This window comes from Panulirus ornatus, chromosome 44 (assembly GCF_036320965.1).
Source record: "Panulirus ornatus isolate Po-2019 chromosome 44, ASM3632096v1, whole genome shotgun sequence".
Taxonomy (NCBI): domain Eukaryota; kingdom Metazoa; phylum Arthropoda; class Malacostraca; order Decapoda; family Palinuridae; genus Panulirus; species Panulirus ornatus.
The window spans coordinates 6,437,540-6,457,284 of NC_092267.1; the positions used below are offsets into that span (position 1 = coordinate 6,437,540).

Sequence of the window (19,745 nt, forward strand, 5' to 3'; positions counted from 1 at the left end):
AGAGAGAGAGAGAGAGAGAGAGAGAGAGAGAGAGAGAGAGAGAGAGAATATCTCTTATGGCGGAAGCTGTAAGATTGAACTTTGCTGTTTCGTACGAGCCACCAGCTCAAGCTGAAATACATAGGCTACGAGAGTATGGCCACCAGCTCAAGCTGAAATGAATAGGTTAGAAATGGATTGAAGAAAACAGCTTTAGCTGGTAGATGGGAGGGTATGGCGCATAGCCCAAACTTCTACGAAAGGCTGGAAGCGTTGCTTACCCACACTTCTCAAAGAACCATAAAATACATGTGAATTGGGTCTTTAAAGCGCCATCAGTTTCTGTAAGACTGAGGCATCAATATCGTGTAGGCAAGATTGAGAGGAATATTCAGTGAGGATATTCACTGACCTAAGGAATACTTCTAGGGTAAACATAGCAATCTTGATGAAAAGGGGGGAAAAGAAAATGAGACGTGTGGTCACCCTCCCTCTTGAAAGGTCTCTCTCTCTCTCTCTCTCTCTCTCTCTCTCTCTCTCTCTCTCTCTCTCTCTCTCTCTCTCTCTCTCTCTCTCTCTCTCTCTCTCTCTCTCTCTCTCTCTCTCTCTCTCTCTCAAATTAGGCGAGCAAAGAAAAAAAAAAAAGGACCACGGATGCAATATTCAAGGTGGAGACACACCATTTGATCTGTAAAACCCAGAATTTTTGTTCGCCATCTCGACTTCCTCTATACACTGCTTACTTTGGCTAAAGTTAAGCATAGATAATCATGCTCTAAGACCTTTCATTTCCTCATTTACGTTTTCCATTTCAATACAACTGATACAGGGGACCGCGTGAAACTCTGAAACTTACTGGCATCAAAATTTTCCATTTCAATACAACTGATACAGGGGACCGCGTGAAACTCTGAAACTTACTGGCATCAAAATTTTCCATTTCAATACAACTGATACAGGGGACCGCGTGAAACTCTGAAACTTACTGGCATCAAAATTTTCTATTTCAATACAACTCATACAGGGGACCGCGTGAAACTCTGAAACTTACTGGCATCAAAATTTTCCATTTCAATACAACTGATACAGGGGACCGCGTAAAACTCTGAAACATACTGGCATCAAAATTCATTTGCTATTTGTGAAGACGGTCTATCAGGGCGTCTATGTCCCTTGCAGCTATAGACGTTCTTATTTTTGGGTTCCTGTGGCTTCATGTACCAGCCTGATACCAATCGCTTATCATTTTCTAATCTTATAAAAGTGTCCAAAGTCGTCCCATGGGGCACACCACTTGTTACGTCCAACAATAGTCCCCGATGAACACGTCGTCAGCCAATCCATGGTCAAGCCAGTGCAGCCACACATCCCTCCCCCTCTACCACCACGACCGAGAGAGAGAGAGAGAGAGAGAGAGAGAGAGAGAGAGAGTGTGCGGGTCTAGGTTGAGGCAGTCGGTCCACTGTCCACCCAGCTGTTCATCCTCACCAGTGGGTGGTGGTCGATGAAACAGTTCCTTGGCTAAAGTTAAGGGGTAGCGATGCTGTTTCCTGTGGGACGGGGTAGCGCCGGGAATGGATGAAGGGAAATAAGTATGAATATGCACATGTGTATATATGTATATGTCGGTGTATGTATATGTGTTTATATGTTGATATGTATATGTATGTATATATGCGTGTATGGGCGTTTATGTACGTATATATTTTATATGCGCGGATGGGCCATTCTTCGTCTGTTTCCTGGCGCTACCTGGCTGACGCGAGAAACGGCGATCAAGTATCATAGATAAGTATCGTTAATGAAATGGCCTTGATATGGGCATTCAGTGGCCCGCGCCGTCTCAGTTAACATAAAAAAATAAAATTAAGAATATAAAATTTTCATTTTTTTTATTTTTTTATTTTATTTGTTTTTGAAATATACAGACTTGTAGTTTTATGTTCCTGATATTATACAGCCATCACAGACATCTTCGAGAGGTCTGTTACAGCCGTAACAGACATTTTCGGAAGGTCTGTTACAGCCGTAACAGACATCTCTGAAAGGTGTGGTCTGTTACAGCCATAACAGACATCTTAGAAAGGTACGTTACAGCCATAACAGACATCTTAGAAAGGTCTGTTACAGCCATAACAGGCATCTTCAAAAGGTCTGTTACTGGCTTAACAGACATCTTTGAAAGGTGGTCTGTTACTGGCATAACAGACATCTTTGAAAGGTGGTCTGTTACTGGCATGACAGACATCCTCGAGAGGTGGTCTGTTACTGGTACAGCAGACATCTTAGAGAGGTCTGTTACAGCCATAACAGACATCTTCAAAAGGTCTGTTACTGGCTTAACAGACATCTTTGAAAGGTGGTCTGTTGCTGGTATAACATACATCTTTGAAAGGTGGTCTGTTACTGGCATAACAGACATCTTAGAAAGGTCTGTTACAATGTGCGTTACTTTCTGTAACGTCGTGGTATTTTTGTACCTTCATTTTTTTTTTTTTGACTTCCGTCATTCATTTCTATCTTCTGAGGCATTTCTTTCTTTCTTTCTTTCTTCTTTCTTTCTTTCTTTCTTTCTTTCTTTTCTCTCTTCTTTCTTTCTTTCTTCTTTCTTTCTTTCTTTCTTTCTTTCTTTCTTCTTTCTTTCTTTCTTTCTTTCTTTCTTTCTTTCTTTCTTTCTTTCTTTCTTTCTTTCTTCTTTCTTTCATTCTTTCTATCTTTCTTTCTCTTCTTTCTTTCTTTCTTCTTTCTTTCTTTCTTTCTTTCTTTCTATCTTTCTTTCTTCTTTCTTTCTTTCTTTCTCTTTTTCCCTCCAGACTCCAGCCCCCACCACCCCACCCTCTCCTGTGTTGCTGTCATCAATATATTAAGATATCTTCGCTATCCTGTGCACACTTTCCTACTAAACTTCCGTGGTAGTACACCCTTACCCCATCCCCCACCTCCACCCCACCTCCAACCCACCTCCACCTCCCCAACTTTCCAAGCTTCGCCTATATTGTGATCATCATCTTCCCCTGCCTGCTGTTGAGCCGGAGGGAGAGGTGGATGGGAAGAGGCTGTTGAGCCGGAGGGAGAGGTGGATGGGAAGAGGCTGTTGAGCCAGAGGGAGAGGTGGATGGGAAGAGGCTGTTGAGCCAGAGGGAGAGGTGGATGGGAAGAGGCTGTTGAGCCGGAGGGAGAGATGGATAGGAAGAGGCTGTTGAGCCGGAGGGAGAGGTGGATGGGAAGAAGTGCATTCTGCTGAAGTAACTAAAGTCTAGGCATTTTTTTTTTTTTTTTTAGCACATAACTAACAGGTCTCCTGTTTGTTGTCTATCCTCCCCTCCGTATTTACTACCCCCAACCCCCCACCACACGATTGGGTCCTGCCCCTGACCCCCCCAGTGACGTCACCACGCTACTTCCCCCCCCCAAGTGACCCCCTACCCCTGAGGTGGCAGGGGGGGGGGGGTTTATCCTTGAGTTGGTGAGTGGCGAAGAGGATCACCTTCGTAACTGTGCGTCCATTGTGCTAAAGTAATTCGTCAAGTTTACATTAGCTGGATGGAAAAAGAAAATACATAGGGGAGGATCCCTGGCATTCCATTGTTTATTTACCTTATTGATCATAAGTTATTTGTCATTATTTATTTATGTAGTATAGGGGAAAAAAGGGGAAGGCTTGGCTTTTACATACACTGGGGGTCCATTTCATGTACTTTCTCTGCAATTGGTATTTTCTGGCAACACGTAGATTATAATGTGTGTGTGTGTGTGTGTGTGTGTGTGTGTGTGTGTGTGTGTGTATTCAGGCCCCCCTCCTTGCTGTTCCCAGGATGAAGCAAGCTGTGTGGGGGGGGTGTGGTGTGGTCTGAACGTGGAGGTCCCCCAACCTGACCCCACTCATCATGATAATGATGAGGGGGGATCAGAATGCACGTTCTCATCACAACGTCTCTCTACAGACTATATTCAAATGGACCCCATGGACGAATGTCCGGGAAACAGATGCGACACAGAACCAGAATGCACGTTCTCATCACAACGTCTCTCTCCAGACTATACGCAAATGGACCCCATGGACGAATGTCCCGGGAAACAGATGCGACACAGAACCAGAATGCACGTTCTCATCACAACGTCTCTCTACAGACTATACGCAAATGGACCCCATGGACGAATGTCCGGGAAACAGATGCGACACAGAACCAGAATGCACGTTCTCATCACAACGTCTCTCTACAGACTATACGCAAATGGACCCCATGGACGAATGTCCGGGAAACAGATGCGACACAGAACCATAAACTGGAATATGGCAACAGATTCAATCTAGGTATAGAAATCTGTACTTTTTTTGGCCTGTTTGACATGGAGCGGTTCTCTGTTGTCGTGCACTGCCAAGCAATGCACTGTGCATTGTTTTCTGTGCTTGCCAGGCGAAGTTTCTGTGTCCCGTCTGTTCTACACAGACGCCAGGGTGTAGAGTGAGGGCCAGGCGAAGTTTCTGTGTCCCGTCTGTTCTACACAGACGCCAGGGTGTAGAGTGAGGGCCAGGCGAAGTTTCTGTGTCCCGTCTGTTCTACACAGACGCCAGGGTGTAGAGTGAGGTCAGGTGGAACAGACAGGGTGAGTCTTGGCTCTCTCCCACAGTGACTGATGGACCAACCTGGGTCATCTTGTGTGTCCCCCTGGGTCATCATGACCTGGGTCATCTTGTGTGTGTCCCCCTGGGTCATCATGACCTGGGTCATTTTGTGTGTGTCCCCCTGGGTCATGACCTGGGTCATCTTGTGTGTCCCCCTGCGTCATCATGACCTGGGTCATCTTGTGTGTCCCTCTGGGTCATCATGACCTGGGTCATCTTGTGTGTCCCACTGGGTCATCATGACCTGGGTCATCTTGTGTGTCCCACTGGGTCATCATGACCTGGGTCATCTTGTGTGTCCCACTGGGTCATCATGACCTGGGTCATCCTGTGTGTCCCACTGGGTCATCATGACCTGGGTCATCTTGTGTGTCCCCCTGGGTCATCATGACCTGGGTCATCTTGTGTGTCCCCCTGGGTCATCATGACCTGGGTCATCTTGTGTGTCCCACTGGGTCATCATGACCTGGGTCATCTTGTGTGTCCCCCTGGGTCATCATGACCTGGGTCATCTTGTGTGTCCCCCTGGGTCATCATGACCTGGGTCATCTTGTGTGTCCCCCTGGGTCATCATGACCTGGGTCATCTTGTGTGTCCCCCTGGGTCATCATGACCTGGGTCATCCTGTGTGTCCCCCTGGGTCATCATGACCTGGGTCATCTTGTGTGTCCCCCTGGGTCATCATGACCTGGGTCATCTTGTGTGTCCCCCTGGGTCATCATGACCTGGGTCATCTTGTGTGTCCCCCTTTGTCATCATGACCTGGGTCATCTTGTGTGACCCCCTGGGTCATCATGACCTGGGTCATCTTGTGTGTCCCCCTGGGTCATCATGACCTGGGTCATCTTGTGTGTCCCCCTTTGTCATCATGACCTGGGTCATCCTGTGTGTCCCCCTGGGTCATCATGACCTGGGTCATCTTGTGTGTCCCCCTGGGTCATCATGACCTGGGTCATCTTGTGTGTGTCCCTCTGGGTCATCATGACCTGGGCCATCTTGTGTGTCCCCCTGGGGTCATCATGACCTGGGTCATCTTGTGTGTCCCCCTGGGTCATCATGACCTGGGTCATCTTGTGTGTCCCCCTGGGTCATCATGACCTGGGTCATCATGACCTGGGTCATCCTGTGTGTCCCCCTGGGTCATCATGACCTAGGTCATCTTGTGCGACGTAATGGTCGTGCTTTGAGTGACGTCTCTGGCCATGTATACACACACGCCCTTAGCGTCGTCCACGTACTAGCTAAACTAGTTCTAGTATCTATACTAGTCGGACACACACACACACACACACACACACACACACACACACACTAGGGCACCGTAACAACTCAATCTTTTGTGCTTTTTCGGAGTTTGTGTTTCGCTTTTTTCGTGTATATATACCAAGAGGTCTTGCTTGGGGAGGAGGTGGGTCCTTCCTGTAGACGTAGCGAGCGCAGATTTCCCCCATGCCGTTCGCCTGGCGGAGGCAACAAATAAAGTTCTTCAATGTTCCTTTTTTTGCTGTTATTGCTGGATGAACACCTGACTGTCAAATGCTGTAGCCAGTTCTTTTGGATGCGGGGCTGCGTTTGGACGCCTCTGAAACACTAGGGCGACAGGATGGGACCACTTACGCCATCAATAGATGGTGATATGGTTCCTGTATCCGATGAGATGGTTGTTCAACTGATGGAGGAGGCGCTGTCTGTCTGTCTGTCTGGGTTGTTACTGCCTCATAAGTTTAAGTATTGTGAGCGGAGGAGTGAAGAGAGGTGCTTTTCGAGGATAAGTTCTATTTCGAGTGAGGAGAGGTGCTTTTCCCTTTCGACAGGAGTGTTAACTTGGGTAATGATTTATTTACCATTTGAACTGGTTCAGAGCAGTGTACCATAGGTATGCCGATGCCTCTGGCAACTCAAGGGTAGGCCGTTTTGATATCTGTTTCCTTCCTTTGACCTCGAAGCTTTGGAATATTCTCTCTCTCTCTCTCTCTCTCTCTCTCTCTCTCTCTCTCTCTCTCTCTCTCTCTCTCTCTCTCTCTCTCTCTCTCTCTCTCTCTCTCTCAGAATAACTTTGACTTGACACATTTCAAAAGACGGGGTTTTTCACTTTCCCTCCAAATGCGCCAATACTTTCCCTTGTCCTTTCTTTTCTCCCTTTTATAATTCCTCTCCATATTCAAAGTAAGGCCTGGCCTTGATGTGACCCTTGGTCCGTAATTTCAGCCTTCAACTTAGAAATGAAAATAGATAGACTTGGATAGATATTTCACTTTTAAAGTCCACGACTAATGTGTATATCTCTCCGTGTCTCCTTAGCTGACATGACATGTTTTACAGACTTTCCAATTTGGATGATCTCAGTGTCTCCCAGCTGCTGCCTCTCTTCTCAACTACTATCGCAAACCAGCTCGTTCCGACCCAGTGGTCTGTCGACGTACTTTTACAACAGATCATACGAAAGAATGTGTATTGCGCAAACCTCACAAGAAAACGTTCTATTGCGCATCATTGCATGTTATCAAGTCTGACAACATAGCACTGTGGTATCATCACGTCTGACAACATAGCATTGTGTTATCATTAAGTCTGACAACTTAGCATTGTGTTATCATTAAGTCTGACAACATAGCTCTGTGTTATCATTAAATCTGACAACATAGCATTGTGTTATCATTTAGTTTGACAACATAGCTCTGTGTTATCATCAAGTTTGACAACATAGCTCTGTGTTATCATTAAATCTGACAACATAGCTCTGTGTTATCATCAAGTTTGACAACATAGCTCTGTGTTATCATTAAATCTGACAACATAGCTCTGTGTTATCATCAAGTTTGACAGCATAGCACTGTGTTATCATTGACAACATAGCACTGTGTTATCATCAAGTTTGACAACATAGCACTGTGTTATCATCAAGTCTGACAACATAGCACTGTGTTATCACCCCTGGGGCACCACTAGGACTATAATCCCAAGATAGATAGATAGATAAATAGATAGATAGATTGATAGATAGATAATGAGTCGAGATAATGAGTGGACGTTATCAGACTTGAAGGATCTCTGGGTATGATAAAAAAAAAGATAAGGAAGAAAATAAAGATAACTTGGGAATGTTAAGAGACAATTATTACATAATGGCGAAAACCCACAGGCTTTTAAAGTGACCTTGACCCCTATGATGATGAGGGTAATTAAAAGGGACCAGAGAGAGTTAATGACCCAGAATGATATGTTATCACTAATGGTGGGGTGGTGGGGGGGGGGGTCCCCTGTCTTCAAGGTATGATATTCTGGCCACAGACGAAGACCATTCCGGACCAGGGGTGGGTCCGTAGCCTGGTCTGGTCACCCTCCGGCGCTACACTCAGATGGTGGGAAATAGGCCACGACCTTCATTATGGCCCAGTTTGACCGTAAAAGCTTGACTGACGACCAGTCAGCACCAGTCAGCTGACGGCCAGTCAACACCAGTCAGCTGACGACGACCAGTCAACACCAGTCAGCTGACGATCAGTAAACACCAGTCAGCTGACTGACGACCAGTCAACACCAGTCAGCTGACGACGGCCAGTAAACACCAGTCAGCTGACGATCAGTAAACACCAGTCAGCTGACTGACGACCAGTCAGCACCAGTCAGCTGACGGCCAGTAAACACCAGTCAGCTGACGACCAGTCAACACCAGTCAGCTGACGACCAGTAAACACCAGTCAGCTGACTGACGACCAGTCAACACCAGTCAGCTGACGACGACCAGTCAACACCAGTCAGCTGACGATCAGTAAACACCAGTCAGCTGACTGACGACCAGTCAGCACCAGTCAGATGACTGACGACCAGTAAACACCAGTCAGCTGACTGACGACCAGTCAACACCAGTCAGCTGACGACGACCAGTAAACACCAGTCAGCTGACTGACGGCCAGTCAACACCAGTCAGCTGACGATCAGTAAACACCAGTCAGCTGACGACGACCAGTAAACACCAGTCAGCTGAAGACGACCAGTAAACACCAGTCAGCTGACTGACGACCAGTAAACACCCGTCAGCTGACTGACGACCAGTCAACACCAGTCAGCTGACGACGACCAGTAAACACCAGTCAGCTGACTGACGACCAGTCAACACCAGTCAGCTGACTGACGACCAGTAAACACCAGTCAGCTGACGACGACCAGTAAACACCCGTCAGCTGACTGACGACCAGTAAACACTCGTCAGCTGACGACGACCAGTAAACACCAGTCAGCTGACTGACGACCAGTAAACACCAGTCAGCTGACGACGACCAGTAAACACCAGTCAGCTGACTGACGACCAGTAAACACCCGTCAGCTGACTGACGACCAGTAAACACCAGCAGCTGACGACGACCAGTAAACACCAGTCAGCTGACGACGACCAGTAAACACCAGCAGCTGACGACGACCAGTAAACACCAGTCAGCTGACGACGACCAGTAAACACCAGTCAGCTGACTGACGACCAGTCAACACCAGTCAGCTGACTGACGACCAGTAAACACCAGTCAGCTGACGACGACCAGTAAACACCCGTCAGCTGACTGACGACCAGTAAACACTCGTCAGCTGACGACGACCAGTAAACACCCGTCAGCTGACTGACGACCAGTAAACACTCGTCAGCTGACGACGACCAGTAAACACCAGTCAGCTGACTGACGACCAGTAAACACCAGTCAGCTGACTGACGACCAGTCAACACCAGTCAGCTGACGACGACCAGTAAACACCAGTCAGCTGACTGACGACCAGTCAACACCAGTCAGCTGACTGACGACCAGTAAACACCAGTCAGCTGACGACGACCAGTAAACACCCGTCAGCTGGCTGACGACCAGTAAACACCAGTCAGCTGACTGACGACCAGTAAACACCAGTCAGCTGACGTCAAATGAATGGGAGTCAGCTCGGCGACCTTGATACGGTTGGTGGGGCCAGACGGGCGTCAGGAGGGGATGGGTGTCAGACGAGGGGGTTGGGCGAGACGGGCGTCAGGAGGGGGTGGGTGTCAGACGGGATGGTGGGGCCAGACGAGGGGGGGGGGGTCAGGAGGGGGCCCAGATATACGACCCGAAAATATACACACGTCTGTCCTTGGCCCACCCAGCTGTATGGGGCGTCTGGGGTGGGTCGTCTGCCCCAACCCCCCCTCCCCCCTCACGGCCACTTCCGGAGTGGGCCCCTCTCAAACCCAACCCCCCCCTTTCCCCCCCACTCACCCCCCTCCCCCCTTTCCCCTTCCCCCCCATATACGCGCGCCTCCTGGCCTTTTGATATCAGTCGTCTTCGAGAACGAAGGGACGACCCTTGGGATAGGGCGATGCCGCTGGTAAACGACCCCCCCCCCCCATACGTCCATTGCACGACCCTTTGAGCACAAGAATACGACCCCCATGGAGCAGAGGGATACGACCCCCTGGAGCACAGACATATACATATATATACATGTACATAATTCATACTGTCTGCCTTTATTTGTTCCCATCGCCACCTCGCCACACATGAAATAACAACCCCTTCCCTCCCTCATGTGTGCGAGGTAGCGCTAGGAAAAGACACCAAAGGCCACATTCGCTCACACTCAGTCTCCAGCTGTCATGTAATAATGCACCGAAACCACAGCTCCCTTTCCACATCCAGGCCCCACACAACTTTCCATGGTTTACCCCAGACGCTTCACATGCCCAGGTTCAATCCATTGACAGCACGTCGACCCCGGTATACCACATCGTTCCAATTCACTCTATTCCTTGCTCGCCTTTCACCCTTCTGCATGTTCAGGCCCCGATCACTCAAAATCTTTTTCACTCCATCTTTCCACCTCCAATTTGGTCTCCCACTTCTCGTTCCCTCCACCTCTGACACATATATCCTCTTTGTCAATCTTTCCTCACTCATTCTCTCCATGTGACCAGACCATTTCAAAACACCCTCTTCTGCTCTCTCAACCACACTCTTTTTATTTCTACACATCTCTCTTACCCTATTATTACTTACTCGATCAAACCATCTCACACCACATATTGTCCTCAAACATCTCATTTCCTGCACATCCACCCTCCTGCGCACAACTCTATAGCCCACTCCTTGCAACCATATAACATTGTTGGAACCACTATTCCTTCAAACATACCCATTTTTGCTTTTCGAGATAATGTTCTCGACTTCCACACATTCTTCAACGCTCCCAAAACTTTCACCCCCTCCCCCACCCATGATTCATTTCCGCTTCCATGGTTCCATCCGCTGCCAAATCCACTCCCAGATATCTAAAACATTTCACTTCCTCCAGTTTTTCTCCATTCAAACTTACATTCTAATTGACTTGTCCCTCAACCCTATTGTACCTAATAACCTTGCTCTTATTCACATTTACTCTCAGCTTTCTTCTTTCACACACTTTACCAAACTCAGTCACCAGCTTCTGCAGTTTCTCACACGAATCAGCCACCAGCGCTGTATCATCAGCGAACAACAACTGACTCACTTCCCAAGCTCTCTCATCCACAACAGACTGCATACTTGCCCCTCTTTCCAAAACTCTTGCATTCACCTCCCTAACAACCCCATCCATAAACAAATTAAACAACCATGGACACATCACACACACCTGCCGCAAACCCACATTAACTGAGAACCAATCACTTTCCTCTCATCCTACACGTACACATGCCTTACATCCTCGATAAAAACTTTTCACTGCTTCTAACAACTTGCCTCCCACACCATATATTCTTAATACCTTCCACAGAGCATCTCTATCAACTCTATCATATGCCTTCTCCAGATCCATAAATGCTACATACAAATCCATTTGCTTTTCTAAGTATTTCTCACATACATTCTTCAAAGCAAACACCTGATCCACACATCCTCTACCACTTCTGAAACCACACTGCTCTTCCCCAATCTGATGCTCTGTACATGTCTTCAACCTCTCAATCAATACCCTCCCATATAATTTCCCAGGAATACTCAACAAACTTATACCTCTGTAATTTGAGCGCTCACTTTTATCTCCTCTGCCTTTGTACAATGGCACTATGCACGCATTCCGCCAATCCTCAGGCACCTCATCATGAATCATACATACATTAAATAACCTTACCAACCAGTCAACAATACAGTCACCCCCTTTTTTTTATCAAATTCTACTGCAATACCATCCAAACCCGCTGTATTGCCGGCTTTCATCTTCCGCAAAGCTTTTACTACCTCTTCTCTGTTTACCAAATCATTTTCCCTAACCATCTCACTTTGCACACCACCTCGACCAAAACACCCTATATCTGCCACTCTAACATCAAACACATTCAACAAACCTTCAAAATACTCACTCCATCTCCTCCTCACATCACCACTACTTGTTATCACCTCCCCATTATCCCCCTTCACTGAAGTTCCCATTTCTTCCCTTGTCTTACGTACTTTATTTACCTCCTTCCAAAGCATCTTTTTGTTCTCCCTAAGATTTAATGATACTCTCTCACACCAGCTCTCATTTGCCCTCTTTTTCACCTCTTGCACCTTTCACTTGACCTGCCTCTTTCTTTTATACATCTCCCAGTCATTTGCATTATTTCCCTGCAAAAATTATCCAAATGCCTCTCTCTTCTCTTTTACTAATAATCTTACTTCTTCATCCCACCACTCACTACCCTTTCTAATCAACCCACCTCCTACGCTTCTCATACCACAAGCATCTTTTGTGCAAGTCATCGCTGCTTTCCTAAATACATCCCATTCCTCCCCCACTCCCCTTACTTCCTTAGTTCTCACCTTTTCCCATTCTGTACTCAGTCTCTCCTGGTACTTCCTCACACAAGTCTCCTTCCCAAGCTCACTTTCACCACTCTTTTCACCCCAACATTCTCTTTTCTTTTCTGAAAACCCATACAAATCTTCACCTTAGCCTCCACAAGATAATGATCAGACATCCCTCCAGTTGCACCTCTCAGCACATTAACATCCAAAAGTCTGTCTTTCGCGCGCCTGTCAATTAACACGTAATCCAATAACGCTCTCTGGCCATCTCTCCTACTTACGTACGTATACTTATGTATATCTCTCTTTTTAAACCAGGTATTCCCAATCACCAGTCCTTTACCAGCACATAATTGTACAAGCTCTTCACCATTTCCATTTACAACACTGAACACCCCATGTATACTAATTATTCCCTCAACTGCCACATTACTCACCTTTGCATTTAAATCACCCATCACTATAACCCGGTCCCGTGCATCAAAACTTCTAACACACTCACTCAGCTGCTCCCAAAACACTTGCCTCTCGATCTTTCTTCTCATGCCCAGGTGCGTATGCACCAGTAATCACCCATCTCTCTCCATCAACTTTCAGTTTTACCCATATCAATCTAGAATGTACTTTCTTACACTCTATCACATACTCCCACCACACCTGTTTCAGGAGTAGTGCTACTCCTTCCCTTGCCCTTGTCCTCTCACTAACCCCTGACTTTACTCACAAGACATTCCCAAACCACTCTTCCCCTTTACCCTTGAGCTTCGTTTCACTCAGAGCCAAAACATCCAGGTTCCTTTCCTCAAACATACTACCTATCTCTCCTTTTTTCTCATCTTGGTTACATCCACACACATTTAGACACTCCAATCTGAGTCTACGAGGAGGATGAGCACTCCTCGCGTGACTCCTTCTTCTGTTTCCTCTTTTAGAAAGTTAAAATACAAGGAGGGGAGGGTTTCTAGCCCCCGCTCCCGTCCCCTTTAGTCGCCTTCTACGACACGTGAGGAATGCGTGGGAAGTATTCTTTCTCCCCTATCCCCAGGGATATATATATATATATATATATATATATATATATATATATATATATATATATATATATATATATATATATATTAAATTAAACCCCTGTAATGGCACTTGGCCAAACCACCCTCCTCCTCGTTGGAGCTTGTTAGGGCAGCGTCTCGTTGCTTGTTACCAGGTGCAGTAACGAAGTGCCGTTGACCAGGGGGGAGGGGGGGAGGGGAGGCCTGTAGCCGAACTGGGAAGTCGGAAGTCGGCCACACGAACCCCCCCCCCCCCACGGAAGGCGGCGTCTGGGGGGGGGGGCGCTAGAGAGAGAGAGAGAGAGAGAGAGAGAGAGAGAGAGAGAGAGAGAGAGAGAGAGAGAGAGAGACTGTACGGTGGCCTTGCCTTAGGGACCCCCCGCCCCCCCCCCCCCGCCAGGGCGCACGTCTTTAGCAACGCCTTACCTCTTGGGGGACCGGGGGGGGGGGGGGGGGTAGGTGTTAGGTAGGGTAGGTAGGGCATGTGTGGGGGGCTGGTTGTTAGGTAGGTTCGTTAGGTAGGGTAGGTTAGATAGGGCATGTAGAGGGGGTGTGTGGTAGGTAGGGAAGGTAGGGTAGGGTAGATAGGCCATGTGGGGGGGGTAGGTAGGTTCGTTGGGTAGGGTAGGGTAGGGTAGATAGGCCATGTGGGGGGGGGTAGGTAGGTTCGTTGGGTAGGGTAGGGTAGGGTAGATAGGCCATGTGTGGGGGGTAGGTAGGGTAGGTAGGGTAGGGTAGGGTAGGGTAGATAGGCCATGTGGGGGGGGTAGGTAGGTTCGTTGGGTAGGGTAGGGTAGGGTAGGGTAGGGTAGATAAGCCATGTGGGGGGGGGGGTAGGTAGGTTCGTTGGGTAGGGTAGGGTAGGGTAGGGTAGATAGGCCATGTGGGGGGGTAGGTAGGGTAGGGTAGATAGGCCAGGGCGTCCACCATGCACCATGAATTCCTATGAGTCCTGGGGGAAATGAAACACGATAGTTCCCAAGTGCACTTTCGTGCAATGATCACATCATCAGTGGGGAGAGACAAGATTATTTACACGAAAGTGCACTTGGGAGCTTATTGTGTTTCATTGCCCCGTGGACTCGTAGGAATATACTTGATCACGCCCTCAATTGTGATCCTTTCCAATGTATATATATATATATATATATATATATATATATGGTCGTAGCAAATGTCTCAAAATTGAATATCTGTTCTCTATTTCCAATGTAATCCACGTTTATATCAATCGCATCGTGGGGCAATATTTTTTTTTTACCCCCGATGTCCAATTACACTCTCGTGAGGGAGAAGATAGAAATAGGGGTTCTTCCCCTCCTGTATTTGAACTTTCCTACGTCATCTTCGTCCCTTTATTTCCAGCTCTCTGGTGCGATCATGTAGTTGGAATTCATATCCTAAATGCATGTGTAATAAAGTCGTCCCTTCGTCTTCGTTTATACAAAGTTATGTATCTAAGTTCTCCTCGTACAGCTGGTTCCACAGCTGGTCTTTTGGACGTTCTCAAACATATCTCCTCCTCTTTTTAATGTAATCCGGCGGCTAAAAGCTGTGTAATGTAATCGAGATGAGGTCTGGCCCCTCGTTTTTTATACTAGGGTCACTGCTGATAAACCCAACCCCATCATCTTCAACCACTTGTCATAAGTAATTTCTAAATGATTCGATTCGTAATTGTGGTTCGCATCACTGAAGTTCATTTTGTTTCACATAGTTCACCGTTTTTTTGATCTCCCTTCAGAAGACATCAAAGTCATATTTGAGGGTCTACACTTGTCCTTGGATCTGGCCCTCTTACCCTAGTTTTCTGTGCCACTGAAGAACTTGGAAATGATTGTCCCTGATCCCGTTTCTAGATTACTGATAGCAGTGATGAAGAGACGCGGTCCAAGGATCGAGATAGAAATAATGAAGAGACGTGGTCCAAGGATCGAGATAGCAATAATGAAGAGATGTGGTCCAAGGATCGAGATAGCAGTGATGAAGAGACGCGGTCCAAGGATCGAGATAGCAATGATGAAGAGACGTGGTCCAAGGATCGAGATAGCAATGATGAAGAGACGCGGTCCAAAGATCGATCCCTGTGGTACCCCAGTTGCTATTGGTGTACAGTACCACCAGTGGTGTACACAGCCACTAGTGGTGTACAGTACCACTAGTAGTGTACACAGCCACTAGTGGTGTACAGTACCACTAGTAGTGTACAGTACCACTAGTGATGTACACTGCCACTAGTGATGTGCAGTACCACTAGTGGTGTACAGTACCACCAATGGTGTACACTACCACTACTGGTGTACAGTACCATTAGTGGTGTACACTGCCACTAGTGGTGTACACTGCCACTAGTTGTGTACAGTACCACTAGTGGTGTACAATGCCACCAGTGGTGTACACTGCCACTAGTTGAGTGCAGTACCGCTAGTTGTGTAGAGTACCACCAGTGGTGTACACTGCCACCAGTGGTGTACACTGCCACTAGTGGTGTACAGTACCACCAGTGGTGTACACTGCCACTAGTTGAGTGCAGTACCACTAGTGGTGTACAGTACCACCAGTGGTGTACACTGCCACTAGTTGAGTGCAGTACCACTAGTTGTGTACAGTACCACCAGTGGTGTACACTGCCACCAGTGGTGTACACTGCCACTAGTGGTGTACAGTACCACCAGTGGTGTACACTGCCATTCGTGGTATACAGTACCACTGGTAGTGTACAGTGTCACCAGTGGTGTACAGTGCCACCACTGGTGTTCTGAGAATTGAGTCTCTCTCTCTCTCTCTCTCTCTCTCTCTCTCTCTCTCTCTCTCTCTCTCTCTCTCTCTCTCTCTCTCTCTCTCTCTCTCTCTCTCGTGGCTGAAAGGGACCTACAACACCTATGGTCTGTGTCACCCCAGATGTACGGACCTACAACACCTATGGTCTGTGTCACCCCAGATGTAGGGACCTACAACACCTATGGTCTGTGTCACCCCAGATGTAGGGACCTACAACACCTATGGTCTGTGTCACCCCAGATGTAGGGACCTACAATACCTATGGTCTGTGTCACCCCAGATGTAGGGACCTACAACACATATGGTCTGTGTCACCCCAGATGTAGGGACCTACAACACATATGGTCTGTGTCACCCCAGATGTAGGGACCTACAACACCTATGGTCTATGTCACCCCAGATGTAGGGACCTACAATACCTATGGTCTGTGTCACCCCAGATGTAGGGACCTACAACACCTATGGTCTGTGTCACCCCAGATGTAGGGACCTACAACACCTATGGTCTGTGTCACCCCAGATGTACGGACCTACAACACCTATGGTCTGTGTCACCCCAGATGTAGGGACCTACAACACCTATGGTCTGTGTCACCCCAGATGTACGGACCCACAACCAGTGCACCTCATCATCTCTTCTTCCATCTCCATAACTACACAATGTCTTCCTTTTCATATTGTATTTTTTTTCTCTATTTCGTAAACCGTTTTTATATACACATCTCATAACCTGACCTGGAAGAAGACATATTTTTTATCCCACTGATAATCGGAGAACCGGAGGAATATCTTTCTCTCCACACTATATATATATATATATATATATATATATATATATATATATATATATATATATATATATATATATATATTCCTGTGAGTAAACGGGGAAAATGAAACACAATAAGTTGCCAAGTGCACTTTCGTGCAATAATCACATCATCAGGGGAGACACAAGAAAGAAATATAACAGTCAGTTGATATACATCGAATGGCGTCGTAGCTTCGTCTCTTCGATGTATATTAACTGACTGTTATATTTCTCTCTTGTGTCTGCCCTGATGATGATGTGATTATTACACGAAAGTGCACTTGGCAACTTACCGTGTTTCATTTTCCCCGTGGACTCAGGAATATCTTGATCACGCGCAAAATTGTGATCCTTTCCAATATATATATATATATATATATATATATATATATATATATATATATATATATATATATATATATATATATATTTCCCTGGGGATAGGGGAGAAAGAATACTTCCCACGTATTCCCTGCGTGTCGTAGAAGGCGACTAAAAGGGGAGGGAGCTGAAGGGGGCTGGAAATCCTCCCCTTTCGTTTTTTTTTTAATTTTCCAAAAGAAGGAACAGAGAAAGGGGCCAGGTGAGGATATTCCCTGAAAGGCCCAGTCCTCTCTTCTTAACGCTACCTCGTTAACGCGGGAAATGGCGAATAGTATGAAAGAAAGGAAAGAAATATATATATATATCGTCAACCGTTTTTATATCCACCTCTTATAACCTGACGTGTAAGAGGATATATTGTATTGGTAATGGGAGAGCCGGAGGGAAACGCCATTTTAAAAAAGGATTAAAAACTGGTTGAGAAATATGACCCCAAGTTGTTTACATCTCCGGGGTTCACCTTGGTCTATAGGTCGAGTTGCTATGTATAGCGATACTGCCCCTGGGCCATGTCTAGCATTATCTCTCTCTCTCTCTCTCTCTCTCTCTCTCTCTCTCTCTCTCTCTCTCTCTCTCTCTCTCTCTCTCTCTCTCTCTCTCTCTCGTCCAGGAGTCGACAGGGGGGGACCTGCCTCCCTGCCTCCCTCTGCCTTCGACCGCCTCCAACCTGAAGGACGTCGAGTTCTTACAATCTCTCTTCTGCTGCTGTCTTTCAACTTTCCACTTGTGAGGCCTCTTGCATCAGTGGCAGTTTCTGCTTTTCCCAGTGGGCAAACATCCCCACCCTAAGACTTTCTTTCACAGTGGTGCGTCCCAGAGTGGGTCGACATCGATCAGCTCCCCTCCAGTTCATCTCGTTCGCGTAAATGAAGGAATTTACCATCGAGTCTCTCTCTCTCTCTCTCTCTCTCTCTCTCTCTCTCTCTCTCTCTCTCTCTCTCTCTCTCTCTCTCTCTCTCTCTCTCTCTATCTATCTATCTATCTATCTATCTATCTATCTCGCTCTCACATGCACTTTTCATGTAAATGATTGTAAATGAGGGAGAGGAAGTGGTGCCCCATGATGTCCCTCCCTCCCCACTGACGCAGGAGGAGCTGAGGTGAGGAGGGAGGGGTAAATGGGGGGGTGAGCGAGAAGGGCCCCTCCAAACGCCTCCAATTTAGGGCTGGTGAGGTGGGGGGGGGGGGGCGGCGCGGCCCAAGGATGCGACACGATCCCATACAACAGGAAGACGACCAGGGGCGCCGCCCCCCCAGACCTGCTGGCCTACCCCAGGGGCGCCGCCCCCCCCCCCAGACCTGCTGGCCTACCCCAGGGGCGCCGCCCCCCAGACCTGTTGGCCTACCCCAGGGGCGCCGCCCCCCCAGACCTGCTGGCAGGCCAGGCCCACAGCAACAGGACCTGCGCACCGCTCCTGAAGCGTCTCCTGAAGCAGGAAGTCCCATTTCTGCTTCGATCTCGATCCTTATCACACACACACACACACACACACACACACACACACACACACATAGACACACACACACACACACACATAGACACACACACACACACACACACACACACTGGTGGCGCCCATGACCCATATGAGCTGTTGACCTCGCTGGTGCGGGAGGCGCAGTGTTGTGGAAGCGACTTCCGAGGTGGGTTCTGCCCCTCCACTTCCTCACGCGTCCGACGACGGGCGAAGGAGGCCCAGTGGGAGGAGCAGGTGGGTTACAGTGGTGACCCACTGGGCAAGGTCTTGCCCTTGGGTGGCTAAAGTCCATCATAACCTGGTTACCTGATGACACACGAGACCTGACCATCTCCTTCTGCGTCGCCGTCGTGGGGCCTGCTGACCTGACCACCTGGGTAGTGTGTCTGACCCACTACAACCTGCTGCAGGTCGACCTTGACCCAGTACATCCTGCTGCAGGTCGACCTTGACCCAGTACATCCTGCTGCAGGTCGACCATGACCCACTACATCCTGATGCAGGTCGGTCATGACCCAGTACATCCTGCTGCAGGTCGACCTTGACCCACTACATCCTGATGTAGGTCGGTCATGACCCAGTACATCCTGCTGCAGGTCGACCATGACCCAGTACATCCTGCTGCAGGTCGGTCATGACCCAGTACATCCTGTTGCAGGTCGACCATGACCCAGTACACCCTGCTGCAGGTCGACCATGACCCAGTACACCCTGCTGCAGGTCGACCATGACCCAGTACATCCTGCTGCAGGTTGGTCATGACCCAGTACATCCTGCTGCAGGTCGTCCATGACCCAGTGCACCCTGCTGCAGGTCGACCATGACCCAGTACTCCCTGCTGCAGGTCAGCCATG

The 19,745-nt window shown here is 47.9% G+C and overlaps 1 long non-coding RNA gene across 1 annotated transcript in view; it reads left to right on the top strand.

Annotated features, from left to right (window-relative positions):
- LOC139762809 (uncharacterized) overlaps positions 1 to 19,745 on the top strand; it is a 171,212-nt gene that overhangs the window by 93,158 nt on the left and 58,309 nt on the right. The gene's annotated exons all lie outside the window — the stretch shown is intronic.